Source organism: Herpailurus yagouaroundi, unplaced genomic scaffold, assembly GCF_014898765.1.
Source record: "Herpailurus yagouaroundi ecotype Mexico unplaced genomic scaffold, PumYag 77, whole genome shotgun sequence".
Taxonomy (NCBI): domain Eukaryota; kingdom Metazoa; phylum Chordata; class Mammalia; order Carnivora; family Felidae; genus Herpailurus; species Herpailurus yagouaroundi.
In genome coordinates, this window is record NW_024412388.1 from 93,759,525 (window position 1) to 93,775,936 (window position 16,412).

Consider the following 16,412-nt stretch of genomic DNA (forward strand, 5'->3'; position numbering starts at 1 on the left):
TCTCTCCTTCTGCCCCTCTCCCCAACTCGAGCTCTCTCACTAAAAAAAAAAAAAAAAAAAAAAAAGTCCTTCATGTTGTTTTACTCCCATACACACTTTATTATTTTCAAAGGGAAAAACAGAACTTAAGGTATTTGTGTATACTTCAGAAATTGAACTACATAAAAAATGGCTTTTTTTTAAAGTCAGTAGGTCAACATACAGAAACACAGCAGGAAATGTACTGAACCAAGAATCACAAAAACTTGAAAATGTACTGAAAAAGTCAAAATTATATAAGCATTAACTACTGAATTAAGTACATCAGAATATATACTATATAATTACCTATTAAAGTCTTTCATCCTTAGCTTTTCTACTTCCTTGCCTTTTATATATTCATCACAGAATTGAGTCGGAAGGTACATTAGTCCACTTTCCTATAATGCAGAATATCCAAAACTTACCTCTAACAGATGGTCTGCCAACCTCTACATAAATGCCTCCAATGAGAGAAAAATTTTATGCCCCCCTTACAAGCCACTTGTGGAAGGCAGTCTCTAAAATGGTCACCAATGAGCCTACTAGTGTTTACAACCTTCTCTAGTCACTGGCCCTTGAATGTGCGCTGGATTTAGTGACTCACTTCTACCCAAGAACATAGCAGAAGTGTTGGGCTGTCACTTCCAAGATTTGTAAAAAGATAGTAGTGTGAGTCCTGAGTGCAGGCATGTGTCCTCTCTCTCAGAATGTTCACTCTGGGGGAAGCCAGCTGCCATGCCATGAGGCAACCTTGTGGAAAGATCCAAGTGACAAAGAACTGAGGGAAGCCTCCACTCACCTGCTGGCAAGGAATGGAAGCCTTCAGTCCAACAGCCCACAGGAACAGAGACCCAAGCCACTGAGCTTAGAAGGAGATCATCCCTGATTTGTGTCTTCAGATGACACCAAAGCCTCTGTGGCAGCTTGACCGAACCTCAAGAGAGATCTTAAATCAGAGGCACTCAGCAGGTCTGTGCTCAGATTCCTGACCCTCAGAAACAGTGAGATAAATATTTGTTTTAAGTCACTGTTTTGGAAAAGGTAATTTGTAACAATAGATAACACTCCTTTAATTTTTTCACAAGTATAAAAATTGTGCTTTCCTAATACTGAAATGAAATCTACTTTCTTGCAACTTTCATCTAGTTATTCATGTCTTCAGGATCATCATGATACAAGTTTATTATGTTTCAAACTTTCACACATTTGAATCTGACCAATAATCATGTCTATTTTCCTATACGCTTTAGCAATTCTTCATATAGCTTACAGAACTCCTACCATTCTAATCATTCTCTGCCTAACATGTGTTAATCACTCTCTTAAAACATCCAAAATAGAATACAACACTCCAGGTATGGTATTTCAATGTATACATTGAAATCAACACTTCCCATGATGTGCGCACTATATAATAAACACACCCAAACACCTAAAGTTGCTTTACATCATCATCTGCTCATCAGATACTGTTTTTGCACTTCCCAGAATTTAATTTCTAAAGCTTCTCTTGAAGTTGGAAAGAAAACCAATCCAACGCAATTTCAAGGTTTTCAAAATAACATTTTAAAAAAGGTTAAACCAAAAAATGGACATTAAGGCTCCAATTTTAGTTCAGTTCTGTAAAGTTTTCTCAAAAATTTTATTACAAGAGTCTATTTTCTTTTCCAATACATCAACAAAAGTCACAAAACATACTTAGCCATAGAAATCTGTTCATTTTATAGAATTCATTATTTAAGTCAATGTATCAAATAGTATAAAATGTTTATGTCCTTTTTCACGTAGTACTGTTTCTCTATAAAATAGGGTGTTGACTTGCAAAACAAGATAAAGGTCCAGGGAGAGTGGCAAGCATGTGAATTGTGCTTAATAAATATAAGTTTCTCCCCTTCAGAGTTCATACCCATGGTAAAACCAGTATGACAAAAGAGCTACTAAAAACATGCTATGGGAGAGCTACTGTGCTGTGGATAAAGTATAAAAATTTACTTTAGAAAAAGTTAACCCTGGTTTTACATATATTTTAGGTGTAATTTTAAAATATTAGGAAGCTTGAGGCCCCTGGGTGGCTAAGTCCATTAAGTCCCGGACTCTTGATTTCACCTCAGGTCATGATCTTGTGTCTTGTGGTTCTTGAGATGGAGCCCCACATCAGGCTCTGCACTGACAGCATGGAGCCTGCTTGGAATTCTCTTTCCCTCTCTCTTTCTGCTCCCCTCCCCTGCTTACACATGCACGCACTCTCTTACCCTCTCTCTTTCAAAGTAAATAAACATTAAAAAAAAAAAAAAAAAAGATTCTCTTTCTCCCCCTTTACTCCTCTCCCCCGCTCACATGTTCTCTTCTCTCTGTAAAAAATTAAAAAATAAAATAAAATAAAAAATAAAACAAAATATTGGGAAGCTTGATTAGATCAAATTATGTTGCAGATGCCACACGAAGAGACTCTTACTTATGATAACGTTGGTTTGAGGTCAGTATTTGTTTAACAATATTTGAGTATCAGGGCGCTTGGGTGGCTCAGTCAGTTAAGTGTCCAATTTCTTCTCAGGTCATGATCTCCTGGTTCGTGAGTTCAAGCCCCACATGGTGCTTTCTGCTGTAAGCAAAGATCCTCTGTCCCCCCTCCCTCTGCCCCTCCCCTGCTAAATCTCTCCCTACCCTGTCAAAAATAAACAAACATTAAAATAATAATAATAAAAATATTTGAGTATCTACTCTGTGCTAGTACCATGCTGCGTCCCAGGAATACAATCACTGAGTTACTACAGTGAAGACAATAAAACATGAAAGCAAGATTTATAAGGTAGTGTGTGGTGTTTTGTAAGGATAGCTTTTTACCCAAACAGAAACAAATTAAAAAGCAAAAAGCAAAACAAAAAACAAAAAAAGCAAGAAAAATCAGTTGAAATATATAAGCTTTGACTATTCAATGTAATGGTCTCAAAATTACACAGAATAAAAAAGTATCCTTAGGTATGGGGATTTGGAGTTTGAAGACCTGGATTCAAGTCTTCTATATAAAAGTAATATGCATAAAATATAAAGAGCACCATAGAAGAATTACAAATGAAATGCCATGAAAGTTCAGAGGAATAATAGGGTTTCCTGTTAAGAATGGGTTTGAGAGATTGTTAAAATCCTAATATGCAGAGATGGGAAAGGAAAAGCTACTAACATGTACTGTGCATTTACTATGTCAGGCCCTTAATACTCCTATACAGTATTTATGAATGGGACAAGAGGGTCTATATGACTAAAATCCTTTGACCTTTCCATTACAATATTCTGACATTTACAGGAGGCGGGGGAAACAAGAGGGGATAATCAGAATAATAAGCCTAGTGTCAAAGTTTTAGAAATTGAAATTCAACTTATTTCCTGTGCTAAGTAGTGATTCATTAGCTGAGTGAGTCTAAGGCAATGCTTCTTAAATTTTTTTTCCATAGGGGCAGAAAAAGACTGAACACATCCCCAGGGTCCCTTAAGCATGAAATTTCTTTGAAGTCTCTGAAATCTACCTTATATTCTCTAAATATAAGAAAATCGTACTGAAAGCAGGAAAGCAATCCTTGCACACATATAGGAAAGAAATACCCTTTTTCCATGTCACCATGGTAATAAAGAACCTCCATCAAAGAGTAAGGATGGATGCACCTTAATAGTTCCCGTGAGCCCTGTAAGGCCATAATAAGAAATAAGGTCCTGGGCCTCAAAATACTAAATAGATCATGCAGAGTATTTTAATTATCCTTGCCAACGCTCCACTCTATTAAGAGGTAATCAACAGATGCCTTAATTTTTTTCCAAAGTGCTTTCAAACAGACTATCTTGTTCAACTTAGAGCCCATTCCAGACTAAAACAACAGTAGGTATTATCCCCATTTTACAGATCTAGATATTAGACTCAACAGTAGGTTAAGTAGCTCTTCCATGATTGTAATCAATAGCTAAATGACACTTAAATCCAGGCATAATCTGATTTCCAGCTTACTGATTTGCTAAGGAAAACTGCATCTTTTCATACTTATTTTGAAGTATTTCTCAAACTACAGTATATATCAACCATATCTCATGCTGTCCATTCAGTAACTGATAATTTCACAAACAGAAACAGAGGCTGAACACAAGTATGTAACTAGGAACTTAGAATAATACCCCTGTTCTCTAATGATATAGTCCTAATACTGGCTTTAAAACAGAGAGAGAGAGAAAGAAAGAAAAGAATTAGGAAGTAGGAAGAAGAGGTAAACATATTGAAATCCCTTCACAAAAAATTACATATTATTATGGCATATAAGTTCCAGTGTTCTGTGGTGCTTGCTTTTTTTTTTTTTTTACCTGACAATATACTGCTAATGGTTTAATTGCTTGTCTTTTCCCTCACTGTATAATAATTTTCCTTTTGTGTGGAAGCAATCTACCCCCTAAAACCTAAGGTAAAATTGTTCATTACATCTTTGTCCTAAATGAGACCCCTAGAATATGCCATATAAAGGAAAATGGGCTCTTAGGCGTTTCTCCTTCCTAGTAAAATTTCAATGCAACTCAAGCCAACACCGGAGACAAAAAAGATTCTACTTGGATTTACTGTGAAAAAAAGATCTGTAGCATATTTAAAGCCTACATGTTAATTTCTGTGCCATTAACTTCTTGAAGCATTCTATGAAGTCTACAACAAAGGGAGGCAAATAAGTGTTAGATCACAACCTATGAATCTGGGTGGAACAAAGGCTTCTCCTTTCATTATGCAGAGAACCAAGTTGCCAAAAACGCTCCGCTCAGATACCATGCGTGGTTACTGACTGCACGTCTGGGTATAGAGATGAAAAAAATCAAATGCTGTTCAAATGCCGCCCAGCCTACCTTGCCCCTTTTGCCCAAGGCCTCGCCCCAGAGCTGGAGCCCCAATCTTTCTCCCCAATACAAGGAACCGGCTGAACCCTAGAGTTCTACAGCCTCCCGCCTCTTCTACGCCGGAGCTCCTCAGCCCCAGCAAAGCCGGGTTCCAAACCCAGTCGATTCCCCTCTCCCCGCCCCCCGCCCAGACCCCCAAAGGCTGCACCCACAGAACCACTGACGTAAGAAAGGCCAAAGCCGGCCCCGCGGAGCTGCCCCACGCCGCCGCTCGGCTCCCAGCCCCGCAGCTTCCTCCCCTCCTCCCGGCCAAGGCGTGCCCAGACAGGGACGCGAGCGCGCCCCTCAGTTCTCGCAAGGGCTCGGCCGCGGGCGAGGAAGGAAGAAATCAACGCAGCCAGCTCCCCTCCCGCTTCTCAGCAGCGGCGAGGTGGGCACTGATCCTGCGCTAGCTCCCCGCTCCGGGGCCGACGGTACCAGGCGAGGGGTGTCGCTCTACCCCAGAGCCGGGCTGGAAGAGAGGGGAAGGTGTGGTCCAGGACAGGCGGCCTCGAAATAGGGGCCGGCAGTTCCCAGGTCCTCATCCGGCGGCGCCGGGGCCTCACTCACGACCCCAGTCCCCACCCAGGAGGCACCGAAGCCTACCCGAGACCCTTCTCCCGGGCCGCAAACGCCGCCCTTTGGGCCAAGGGCCGCCTGGGTCGGAGCCCTGTCAGCTGGTGACAGGTGGCGACTGGTGACCATGGCAACCCGAGGTGCGACGCGGCCGACCCCGCCTCCGCCTCCCGGAGTCACTCACCTGAGGGTTCTCGGACGAGTCCAGAGAAGCGCCTGAGGAGAAAGCGGCTGTGAGGCCGGCGAACGGGGCCCTGACGCGACCGGGTCCGGGCTGGGGCTGGAGCGCGAGGGCGGAGGTCTATGTCTGGGTTTGGCGTCGGTCCTCCCTCCTGCCGCCCGCGCGTCAATCCATCAGATCCTCAGGCCGTCCTTCCTCGCGTCTGCCCCTCCCGGAGGACCGCTCGGCTCAGCCTCTTGCAGACTGCGGTTGTCAAGCGGCGCTGGAGCAGAGCTCCAGCCCCGAGCGGCAACCAATCATCGCGCTTCTCCGAGGCGCCTCAGGACCCCGCCGATGGGCGGCCAGGCAGGTGCCTGAGCCAAAGGGAGAGTCGGCTGGGCGGGCCCGAGCCTGGAGAGGTGGGGACCCGCCTAGACAGACGGGCTCTGGCCTGCCCTCCAAGGACCTGCTGGACTCGGAGGAAGAGCTGGCCTGGCGATTGGGTGAGAGACCAGCAGCCGGGACGCAGACGGGTCGCTGGCCGGTGACCCCGCGTCCCGAAATAGCGCGGAGGGGGCTGTCGCCTCGGAATCGAGAAGTCCTCTGCTCATTAGAATCGCCTCTATAATACTCTTTCCTGATAATTTATTACTGAACGCAAATGAAATAAATCTAGCCTGCCCTTTTCTCTCCGCTCTTCCTGGCCTCACTTTCTTCCTGAAAACTCCAGCTGCTTATTTGCCCCATTCTTGATTTCTCCTTTTGTGATACTGATATGCCTTGGAGCATTTTACAGTTACTTAACTTGTTCACAGATTTGTTTTTTTACTACCCTTTTTATTAGTTGCAAGGCCCATGACAACAGAACCTCACTTTCCGACCCCACCAGTGCAGTCGATTCCACAAATATACATGATGCTTAACCCAGCTGAATTGAGTATTCAGTGGGTATAACGATGTAGAAGAGCTAAGAATACAGTGATACAAACCTGTAAGAACCTCGCCTTCATAAGGGCCAAATGCCAAGAGTGAGCTGGGCCTCCAGACTGAGGGAAAGGACATAAGAGAGAGTGGTAATAATAAACATCAAAAACACTTATGAACAGGAAAAATTTAATCTAATTCAAGATAAAAGAAGCGATCGTGTGAAGGAAAGGTTCTAAGAAAAGTATTTACGAATTCAGGGAAAACAGTTTATGCAAAACTTTACCTAGTCCTGATTAACTCCTATAAGAAGGTCTTCATTAAGAAACTCTCTCAGTGATAAGTGATAGGCAAATGAATATAAACACAAATTAACGTTACCCAGGGTCTTGATATCAAAAAGAAAAAAAAATTACGGAGTATTTAAATTGAAAAATTGGGCAGATACAATATATCCTGGGAATGCCAGTATGGTTTTTGCCAGTATAGTTCATCTGAGAGTCCGCTTCTTAAATTTGATTCGAAATACCACTGCAAGAACCAAGCACTATTTATTTAAATTTTCAGCTAGATCTGATGTGGTTTAAAGTGTTGGGGTTTGGAGCCAATGGCCAAGAAAGAATTCTTGAGACGTCTTCAGTGCAAAAAAATGTCTTTATTAAAGCACAAGGACAGGACCCATTGACAGAGGACAGAAATAGCTGCCCTTGGGTTGTGAGGAGTGACTGATTATTTAAGATTTTTCTATCCTACGGAAGGGATGGTGGTGTCAGGGTCCTAGGAAATTCAATCTATAGGTTTCTAGAAGTTTGACTATTGATGATTGCTTTTTTCTTGTAAATCATTAATACAGTTGCAAACTGGGGCTTCTGGGCAGCTCAGTCAGTTAAGCATTTTGATTTCAGTTAAGAGTCAGTTAAGACTCTTGATTTCGTCTCAGATCATGATCTCATGGGTTCATGAGATGAAGTCTCTCATCGGCTCAGCACAGAGCGTTTGGGATCTTCTCTCTCTCTCTCTCTCTCTCTCTCTCTCTCTCCCCACCCCCCGTTTGCCCCTCCCCTGCTTGTGCTCTCTCACTCTCTCAAAATAAATAAACTTAAAAAAAAAAAAAGATTGTTGCAAGCTGATAGAGGCTCATGATAGAGGCATCACTGTGATCTTTATCAGTTAACCACTTTTTTCTCCCTTTCCTTTGTTCTTGGGCAGCCAGAAGTGCTTGAGAAATGTCACACATATCCCACCTTGGGGGGTGGGGGGTAGTTGTTAGCTTGTGCTTTGCCCTCAGCTTGCCTTTGTTTCTCACATCATTTCTAGAAAGAGTTACTAATCAGGGAGCCTGACAAACATTTGACCACCTATTAGAGGCAGAGTGCTACATAAAAGGAAGAACGTGATCTGGTACTAGATTGGTTTGGGCATTCATAAAATAAAGTACTTTACTTATGCTCTCATTTAAGCTTCACAATCTCCCTTAAGATGCCTGTTAACTATTCCCATTTTAGACGTTAAGGGATAATTTGCCCAAGGGCAAATAGCTGATCTGTAGGGGAGCTAAGATTTCAACCAATATGATTCTTAAACCCTTCTTTTTGCACTCTACTTCAGTGTATCAACTGGATATTTTAGTGTGAAAAAAAATGGACTTATCCTGAAAAGGTAGAGGGAATAAAGTCTTATTCATGTTTATATCCCCTATATCCTGTGGCAGTGTTACCTGTGTCTAAATTTTGAACAAGTCCTCAGAATTGTTAGAAGCAAACGCACAACCGTATTTCCAGAAAAAGGGGGTGGGGAAAAGGGAGAAATCAGGCACTGAAATATGACATCTGGCACATCTTGTTCAGTAATAAGTGCATTGACTGTATATTCACTTCCTAATGTAACATCATCAAGTTTTACACTACAACCTTAATAGCTGTTAGCCTAAGGTATCACCTTTCCTTCTATACTCAGCCACACTGATTAAGATTAGATCTTCTTGTCTTTCACTCTAGTTGCTGCAAAGCAGTGAATTGTTCAGAAAGGACAAGGCTTTCTCAGTTGAAGGACTGTCCTTGGATTCTGAGGTACTGCCTCAATCATTCACCAAATATTTATCAAGTGCCTACTCTGGGTGTGGAACTAGGTTAGGCATCGTTTGAAAATGCAGGTCCTAACTTGACAGAATGATTCATAGTGCTTGTGACTTAAATGCCTATAGGCTAAGGTGTACCCCTTTTAATAAGATTCTCAAATCTCATTTCTAAAAAGGGAAATAGAAGTTTTTGGTTTTCCCCAAATAGTGGAAAGGAATCTGAGCACAAGCCTAAAATAGGAAATCTTGCCTCAAGCTGTTCAGGGGAAGTTCAACAGGGATATGAGCACTTGTTTTAAAAGTTCCACTCTCCTTATTAGAACACACACATAAATACACACACCAAAGAGCTGTGTGATTTATAGCCAGCAGTGCCCTGGCTCTGGGAGAACAAACAAGAGACCACCACTGCTTCTCTTTCAAATAGTCTCAAAGATTAGGTAGGTAGAATACCTGGGTCTACCAGCACTCCTCTCCAGACCCCTAAACAAAAGCTTAAATGATATGTCAATGACTAAACCTAGCAACACACACACACACACACACACACACACACACACACACACACACATTCTTGTTCCAACATAAAAGAGATGTGCTTTTTTATATTAAGTAAATAATTGGATGTTCTACTGAAAACAAAAATAAAAATTTTTAAATATTCTGTTTTGAAAAAAAAAATTCACCCTATTTTAATGAAACCACTGGCATACTTCAAAGTCAAAAACGGGGGAAACTACAGATTAAAAATATTAATACATAACTCACATTAAGCATCATAATTTTGGATGGGTATTTTAGGGTAAGGTTAGTAACTTTCTAGTAATAATCTTGAGACTATTTAATAGAACTTGCTAGAAAGAGCAAAGAAAAATAGAGATTGACCAAAATGAGTCTAGGTAGGTGTCTTATTGTAAGTCATGTGCCCCCAAAATATTTATAAAAATCCTATTTCAGAAAAATTAAGTATCATATTAGCATTTCTTTTAGAGCTTGGTCAGTAACTAAATTGGCCCTTTCCAACTAAATTTTGAGTTATTTATCTGAAATAGTCACACAGCCCCTGGATGGCTCAGTTGGTTGAGTGTCTGACTCTTTTTTTTTTTAATTACTTTTTAATGTTTATTTATTTTTGAAAGAAAGAGACAGAGAGAGACAGGGTGTGATCAGGGGAGGGGCAGAGAGAGAGGGAGACACAGAATCTGAAGCAGGCTCCAGGCTCTGAGCTGTCAGCACAGAGCCTGATGCAGGGCTTGACCTCACAAACCGTGAGATCATGACCTGAGCCGAAGTCAGAATGCTCAACCAACTGAGCCACCCAGACACCCCTGAGTGTCTAACTCTTGATCTTGGCTCAGATCATGATCCCAAGGTCATGAGATTGGGCCCCGAGTCAGGCTCTGCACTGAACACAGAGCCTGTTTAAGATATCTCTCTCTCTCTCTCTCTCTCTCTCTTTCTCTCTCTCTCTCATCTCTCTCTGCCTTTCTCACCCCCTTTACCCCTCTCCCTGGCTCATAAATAAATAAATAAATAAATAAATAAATAAATAAATAAGTAAATATAGCCACACAAAGGCAAATGACAAAATGCTTTATGTTTCAGTGATTGTTCTTCCTATCCTAAAAGAATGCACCCAAGTTCAACACAGTTTACCAGGGTTTCTGTGTAAGTATAATATAGTGAGCGTATGCATAGAAGTCTCAGTGCTACCAATTACACATGAATTGGGATTTTGTAAAAAAGTTCAAACTGAAACTCTTACCAATCTACAGGTAACGTAAGAAATTTCTCCTTACTTTATTTCGATAACTTTAGAATTCCACTCATACAGATACCATATAGCAAAATAGTATCAGTGCTATGTCCCAAATAAAATATAGGTGCTTAATAAATACATGCTGACATATCAAAATATTTTCTGTGATCCTATCCCATAATGTTCCAGGATTTTTTACCTCAATACCTCGGATTCGTTCTCACCGCTTTGAAGAATGAAGAGGTGGACACAAAACAAAATGAGCAGCAGGCAAAAGTGTAATAGATTAGGGATGCCTGGGTGACTCAGTTGGTTAAGCATCAGACTTCGGCTCAGGTCACGATCTCGATCTCACAGTTTGTGAATTTGAGCCCCACATCAGGCTCCGTGCTGGCAATTCAGTCTGGCGCCTGCTTTGGATTCTATGTCCCCTCTCTCTCTGGTCTACCCTGGCTTGTGCTCTGTTTCTGTCTCTCAAAAATGAATAAACATTAAAAAATCTTTTTTACGTTTATTAAAGATCAGAAAGGAAGAATAGTATGAAAGCTCTTTTGCAGAGAAGGGACATTTTGAAAGTCGATTTCTGCAACAATAGGCAAGGGTCTTTGTTTTATAAGATTCTGGTCAGCCCTCTCTTCCCTTCTCCCTCGTTCCTTTTCAGGTTCTACCCTTACTAACTAGATAACTCTAGGTGCTGGCTTGTCCATTCCTGATTGGCTCGACTCCATTGTGTGAGGAGTCAGACTATGGTCATACTGTCCCTCATGTAACACAAGTTTTATGGTTTACTTTTGTTAGTTAGGTATTTTGATAGTCAAATTCCTGACGGGAACCTGAGGGGGAGTAGGTGGTGTCTGTTAAGTTCTTAAGAGGAACCTTAAGCCCGAGGGGGTTTGCTGTGGTCAAATGCTCCCAGCATTGTTCCAAAATATGTGTTTTTCCCCCACCCAGGGACCTCTGGTCCTAACCTTTCCCTCTCTGCCTATTTTATCCTAGCATTTCCCAATCATAATATAACAATCTAGCTCATGTAGTCATTTACCAGGATCCAGGAAAAGCAGCAACCTATAACAACCCATTTAATACCTTGCTCACTGGTCATCCACCTCTCAGTCTCTGTGCTAAGAAGGTAAACATAGGGGGGTGCCTGGGTGGCTCAGTCAGTTAAGCGTCCAACTTGAGCTCAGGTCCTGATCTTGTAGTTTGTGAGTTCGAGCCCCTCGTTGGACTCTGTGCTGACAGTTCAGAGCCTGGAACCTGCTTTGGATTCTGTGTGTCTCTCTCTCTGCCCCCTCCCCCTCTCAAAAATAAATAAACATTAAAAAAAAGAAGAAGGTAAACATAGGGCCCTCAGAAAAATCAGGCCTAGAGATTAGGAATGTTCTGGGATACAGGCAGAGTTCTTGAAAAGTTCTTGATTTTCAGGCACAATGTTTAGCGTTGTCAGCTCTTGGGAACAACTACGAAGCTTCCCTGAAGATATTGAAAGTAAAATTCCCCTCTCTGAATTACCTCTGAGCTCAACATTTGAATACATTAGAGTAGAAATACACAGAGTCACCTGAAAGCCACAAACAGACAATGCTTGGATGCCTACTGTCACTGGAAATGAAAACTCAAGCCAACTTTCCAGTACCAGTGACAAAGGAATCTTTTTTTTTTTTTAATTTAAAAAAAAATTTTTTTTTTCAACATTTATTTATTTTTGGGACAGAGAGAGACAGAGCATGAACCGGGGAGGGGCAGAGAGAGAGGGAGACACAGAATCGGAAACAGGCTCCAGGCTCTGAGCCATCAGCCCAGAGCCTGACGCGGGGCTCGAACTCACGGACCGCAAGATCGTGACCTGGCTGAAGTCGGACACTTAACCGACTGCACCACCCAGGCGCCCCAGTGACAAAGGAATCTTAAAGGATGCTCCTCAGGAAACATACTCCAGTGCATTGCTTTGAGCCCTGGGGAGACATTCTTCCTGATTCTGTATTAATTTTATCCTCTTATTTGGTGCTCTAGGCAATGCATTCATCCAATTCCCCTCATTCTAATTCACCTTCATATTTATGTTTTGATTTCCCACATTGTCTGCCTAGGGAAAGGAAAAACTGGCTGGTCAAACCTATACAGATTTTATCTACATCTGTAAATTGGCATCCATGTTCATACATTGGTCTTACTAGCTTGGTTTCTGTGAGTCCACCCTGAGAGATGGATGTGCTTTCCATTTGCTAACAAAATCAGTTTCCAAGCCTGCAGTGATGCAAATCAAACTTTGGACCACATATTCACCCAAGTAATGCAACCTCTAGAGGCCTCTTGGGCCAACAGACTCTCCAGATACCACCTCTCTCCACTGATGTGAAGTCAAGTGAGCTATGGCCTCCACTTAAAAATTTCTACCCTTAGTATTAATATTATAGCTTTTACTTAAGAAAATCAGTTTAAATACAGTAAAGCCCATTTCAAGTGAATCACAGATTATATTAGATGTTCTGCTTGAACAGCAAATAAACATGCTTGTTAAAAAAAAAAAGTTATAATTTATTTAAAGAGAGCCTCATTAAACAAAGTGTGGGGTGGGGGGAAGAGCTATTAGAGATTAACAGAGATTTAGACTTTACCCAATGCAATCAATGGGCAACCAAATGCAATGGGGGACACCTTGTTTAGATTCTAATGCATGGGGTGCCTGGCTGGCTCAGTCAGTACAGCATGCAACTCTTGACCTCAGGGTTGTGAGTTTGAGCCCCACATTGGGCATGGAGACTACTTTAAAAAAATGGGGCACCTGGGTGGCGCAGTCGGTTAAGCGTCCGACTTCAACCAGGTCACGATCTCACGGTCCGTGAGTTCGAGCCCCGCGTCGGGCTCTGGGCTGATGGCTCAGAGCCTGGAGCCTGTTTCCGATTCTGTGTCTCCCTCTCTCTCTGCCCCTCCCCTGTTCATGCTCTGTCTCTCTCTGTCCCAAAAATAAAATAAACGTTGAAAAAAAAAAAATATTCCACTGCAGACAAACAGTGGGAGGCAGAATAACAGCCCCTCCCAAAGACATCCACATCTTAATCCTCAGAACCTGTGAATATGTTACTTTTCATGGTCAGAGACTTTGCTAGTGTGATTATGTTAAAGATTTTTAAATGGGGAGGTTATTCTGGGCTATAATCACTTGGGTCCTTAGAAGCAGAGAACCTTTCCCAGCAGGGGTCAGAGGGAGATACTACTATGGAAGGAAAGTCAAAAAGATGAAACATTGCTAATTTGGAAGGCAGAAGGGGACTAAGAACCAAAGAATGCAGGCTGTAGATGCTGGAAAAGGCAAGTAAACAGATTCTCTCCTAGAATATCCAGAAAGGAATGTAGTACCTTGATGTTAGCCCCAGGGATGCCCATGTCAGACTTCTGACCTAAAGACCTGGTAAGATAATGAATTTACATTGTTTGAAGTTACTAAATTTACAGTAATTTGTTATAGAAACAATAGAAAAGAAATATAAAAACTCAAAAAGATATTTTGAGACAAACTAGGAGATTTAAACAGGGATTGGGTATTAAATGGAGTCTTGAGGAATTAATATTAACTTTTGTTACAGTATGATAATAGTATCTGGGCTACCTTTTAAAACTATTTGCTAGAGATGACATACTGAAATATGTATAGATGAAATGATAAATGAAAGCTGGGATTTGGTTTAAAAAACTGTCCCTTTACCCCCAAAAGGTGGGGGTATAGATAAGATATTAAAATTGGCAAAAGATGAGTTAATTGTTGAAGATGGGGCTCATACTATTCTATTATTATGCATACTTGAGATTTTTCATAGTAAGTTTTTTTTAAGTGAATTAACTTAGGAAAGAGCACCTGAATATTACAGATCAGCACTGTCCAAAACAATTTTCTGTGATGATGGAAATGTCCTGCATCTCCACTGTTCAATGCAGTAGCTACTGGCCATGGGACTGATGAGCACTTCAAATGAGGAACTGAAGTTTTAATTTTATTTAATTTGAATTAATTAAATTTAAATAGTCCCATGTTGGGGCTCCTGGGTGGCTCAGTGGGTTGAGCTTCTGACTTCTGCTCAGGTCATGATCTCACAGTCTGTGAGTTCGAGCCCCGCATCGGGCTCTGTGCTGACAGCTCAGAGCCTGGAGCCCACTTTGAATTCTGTGTCTCCCTCTCTCTCTGACACTCCGCCACTCATGCCCTGTCTCTCTCTGTCTCAAAAATAAACATTAAAAAAATAAATAAATAGTCCCATGTGGCTAGTGGCTGCAATATTACACAGTGCAGCTCTAGATATTAGAAGAGAGCCATAATGTCTTGTTATTAGAATTCAAATAAGTAAGCTTGTGAATCAAGTCCGCACACATCTGCTATTTTTGTCTGCCCAGCCTCTCTTTCCCTTTCTTCCTAATACTATCCAGCTCCTACCTCCCACCCTGATCACTTCTGGGGATTTTCTGTATTGGAAAGTGAAGTTAGTACCCTCCATCAGTTGCATGACTAGAAACCTTAGAACTGCTATTATATTCTCTTCACACACTGAGGTTTCTGAGAGAGTAAAATCAAAATTAGGACAAAGATGGACAGTCTTGATTCTCAAGTTCTTAGACCTAGTCAACCCTGGGGAGTCAATACCATCCTTACTTTCCCTTGTTTCAGCTGGATAATGTGATTTTTGCTTATGTGATTTTTGAGTCAAGTTCTATCATTTGCAACCTACGATACAATGTCCCACAAAAAACTTAACTCCATTTTTCCGTGCTACCATAATGGTGCACATGAATGTTGTCATGGATACTCTGAAGAGCATTAACAATGCTGAAAAGACAGGCAAATGCCAGGTTCTTATTAGGCCATGCTCCAAAGTCATCATCTGATTTTTAACTGTGGATGATGAAGCATGGTTACACTGACAAATTTGAAATCATCGATGATCACAGAACTGGGAAAATTGTTGTGAACCTCATGGGCAGGTTAAACAAGTGTGGAGTGATCAGCCCCAGGTTTGATGTACAATGCAAAGATCTAGAAAAATGGCAGAATAATCTGCTTCTGTCCTGCCAGTTTGGTTTCATCGTACTGACAACCTCAGCTGGTAGCATGGACCATGAAGAAGCAAGATGAAAATACACAGGAGGGAAAATCCTGGGATTTTTTTTCATTAGGGATGTAATACATTCATGCAAAGAAAATGCCTCACTGGACTCTTAAAAAAAACCCACAACAACAACAAAAAACACACACAAAAAACTAAACAAATGCCAGGGTCACTAGCAAAATAGTAAGATTAATGGCACTGCTATAGACTGAATTGTAACCCCCTAAAATTCATTACGTTGAAGCCCTACCCTCCACCCCCATCTGACAATATGGGAGATGGGGCCTTTAAAGAGGTGATTAAAGTTAAGGGGCACCTGGGTGGCTCAGTCGTCTCCGGTCGTGATCTTGTGGTTCGTGACTTCGAGCCCCACATCAGGCTCACTGCTGTCAGCCCGTCAGCACAGAGCCCGCTTCAGATCCTCTCTGCCCCTCCCTTGCTTGTGCTCTCAAAAACAAATAAATATTTTAAAAAATAATAAAGAGGTGGTTAAAGTTAATGAAGCCATAAGGGTGGACCTCTGAGCTGACAGAACTGGTACCCTTATAAGAAAAGAAACAAGACAGCTCTCTCAGGAAAAGTGAAGACACAGCAAGAAGGAGCTATCTGCAACCCAGGAAAAGTCCTCACGAGACCCCAATCATGCTGGCACCCTGATCTTGGACTTCCAGCATCCAGAAACATGAGAAGGTAAACTTCTGTTGTTTAAGCTGCCCAGTCTATGATATTTTGTTACGGCAGCCCTAGCTCAGACAGGTACCAGTATAGCTCTCCTAGTGCCAGTTACTACCAGTTCTTTCAGGGTGAAGTTGACCCTGATTAGCAAAAATAGTAATATATTGACATTTTATTATTCCATTCCCATTCTTGATTTCAGCTTAGACTGGAGTAGCTTTC

General features: G+C 41.6%; 1 protein-coding gene and 1 pseudogene across 9 annotated transcripts in view; one reads left to right on the forward strand and one right to left on the reverse strand.

Moving 5' to 3' along the window:
• The window catches only part of WDR47 (WD repeat domain 47), a 69,431-nt gene extending 63,437 nt beyond the window's left edge, over positions 1 to 5,994 (reverse strand). For 2 of the 9 annotated variants that reach the window (XM_040471184.1, XM_040471183.1), the window contains exon 1: positions 5,681 to 5,994. The gene's annotated coding sequence lies outside the window, so the exon portion shown is untranslated. Of the gene's footprint in view, positions 1 to 820; positions 944 to 5,680 lie in introns of those variants that run through there. The other 7 variants (XM_040471189.1, XM_040471188.1, XM_040471192.1 and 4 more) reach the window with 5 other exon arrangements.
• Positions 5,995 to 15,186: 9,192 nt separating this feature from the next.
• Positions 15,187 to 15,628, forward strand: LOC121017924 (40S ribosomal protein S15a-like; annotated as a pseudogene).
• The last annotated feature ends 784 nt before the right edge of the window (positions 15,629 to 16,412 follow it).